The following is a 2585-nucleotide window of genomic DNA, read 5'->3' on the forward strand; positions in this document are numbered from 1 at the left end:
ATTCTAAGACCAGCAGATGGCAAAGTGGTTAAATGGCTGGACTCCCACATGGCCGACTACAGTTCAAGTCCCAGACCTGGCAACTTGAAACACATGCCAGGCAAGTGCATGTGTGCCCAAAATCCCAAGAGGAGACTGGAAGAGAAAGGATTGTGTGTGGTCATCCCCTCTGGAGGGTGATTTCTCACTTTCTGTCTCTCCATGTCTCTCTGTCTCTCTGGTGAGTACACACACCCTATAAGAGAAATTTCTCTAAAATAAAAATAAAAAATAAAGCTCAATTATGTCCACCTACCAATACATTGCCCTTTTTTGCCATCTTAAACAATCTGAAGAATACAACTCACTATAGCTTGGCTTATCCAGTTTATAATATGAAGCAACCTAACTACCACCTTGCCTGTGAATAGTCAAGAATATCCAGATATTCCATCTGAGATGAAGATTGTATCACTATCAGTTGCTTCTCTGAATCTCAGAGTTAATTACCTAAGGCAAATTCATTACTCTAATTTTAAAATGACTAAAGTAAGGCCATCTATACTCAAAGAGAACTGACATAAGCCAATTCTTATCAGACTCTGAGTTATAATTAATGCTAGCTATGGTATGTTCAAATAGCCAACTGGTACTGCCAATCAGATCTTTGTTAAATGTGGTTCAGTGTTGATCAGCCACAACTCACTGAACAGAATGGTTTCCTAACAGTTCGTCCATAGCCATGTGCCGACCTACTCACAGACAGCATTTTTTCTAAGGTTCTTTTCTCTTCTTACTTTTACTGGAGTTAGGCAAGTGTTACACTTTCATGAGAAAATAAGAATTTTATGTTCATCTGTTTTGTGGCACAAGGCCTTTTTTTTTAATAATTATTTTATTTATTCATTCATTTATTTTTTTTTAGTTTGAGCAGAGAGAGACAGAGGGTGATAATGAGAGAGAGAGAGGAAGTGAGAAAGCAAGCCACCAGATTCAGGACTTGAACCCTGGTTGAGCCATGTGGGAGTGTCCAGCGCCTTAACCACCACACCACCTGCTGGTCCCTGGCACAAGGACTTTTAAAAGGCAAAATTGTGTCAGCTCAAAAAGCTCTAATGTGATAGAATCACTGGAAGTAGGACATAAATTACTCAGAATTTTAAAATATACCTCCATCTTGATTTACTTCCATGTCTCACCAAAGGAATACTCAGTTCCCATTGAATTGGACAAATTTCTCACACTTAAGCCATGACTTGCTATAAGCATTCATTCCTATGGCTTCACTTCTTGCCTGGCTGCCTTCAAAAGGAACAAAACTTATGTTTCCCTTATCTTAAAACCAAAACCCAATTGCTGCAGAGCAAAAATATCAATAAAGATAAACAAAATGTTCTGTTTTGTTTTGAGGACTATAAAATGCACAGCTCCTCACTCCCACATACAATCAATAATTATTTTAAATACAAATTTCCATGAGTACAGGATGTCAGTCTATATTTCTGGGTGTTTCACTTTTGTTGGTAGAAATGTTGATCATGGGTACAACTCATTCTGGTAGAAAAAAGGAATAAAATAAGTGCACAATTAGCTACAGAAGACCAGGTTACCATAGCAACATGATAAGGATGAAATGATCTTTCAAACTTTTTTAGCACCATGTGTCAAAGGAAACTTTGAGCTCTTTCATCCTTCTTCCTGGGATGGGAAGGCACACTTTGCTTTCATCCAAAAGGAACACCTGTTTCTTTATGATCCACACCAAGTGACTTGTAGCTGCAGAAATGAAGGCAGACAGGATAGAGTAATGACCAAAAAAGAGTCAAAAATCCTCCATACCATAGTAAAATAACTTCACTTCTTAAACTCAACCAGATTGACCTTCCTAGCCCCATAAGCCTAATAATCCTCTATGATGTGCCACAATCAAAAACTAGAGCTGGGTCAGAAAATTCCAGTGCTTTATTAACTTTTCCAGAACAGAGAATACCTAAGTCAACAAATATTACTTATGAAACTAGCATAGCCCTGATATTAAATATAAAAACATTTGAAGAAAGAAAAGAAAACATGGGTCTATCCCACTCATTGAATATAGATGTAAAGTAGTAACAAAAACAACTGAAAATCAATCTTTTTTTAAAATATGTATTTATTTCCCTAAGAGGAACAGAGAGAGAGAGAAATGCCCTCATCAGAGTCTCATGTCTTGATCCTCCCCCAGCCTTCTCACCCAGCCAAAATCATGGATATGTGCACATGCTTATATGGACCATCCCAGGAACGGAACCCCCATCTCCTATCAGGCTTTCAACATTACAGAGCATTGAACTATTTCTGCACCAGGCAAGTGGGCCAGAAAATCAATGTCCACATGTTTAAAACAGCACACAAACAAGGAAAATCAATAATTAGATAACATTATGACTCTATTAATGTAGATTACAAATATGGTTCAAATCAGAAATTATTAGAAACTTTGACCTGGATTTGATGATGATTCAAATTTAAAAAAAAAAAAAAGTGGTCATCTCCATATGTCCTGAAAAATATTTCACTAAAATTGGTATCAGATCTTCATATAAAATTTACATGGAAACCCATAA

Source organism: Tupaia chinensis, unplaced genomic scaffold (genome assembly GCF_000334495.1).
Source record: "Tupaia chinensis unplaced genomic scaffold, TupChi_1.0 Scaffold000688_1, whole genome shotgun sequence".
NCBI classification, from domain to species: domain Eukaryota; kingdom Metazoa; phylum Chordata; class Mammalia; order Scandentia; family Tupaiidae; genus Tupaia; species Tupaia belangeri.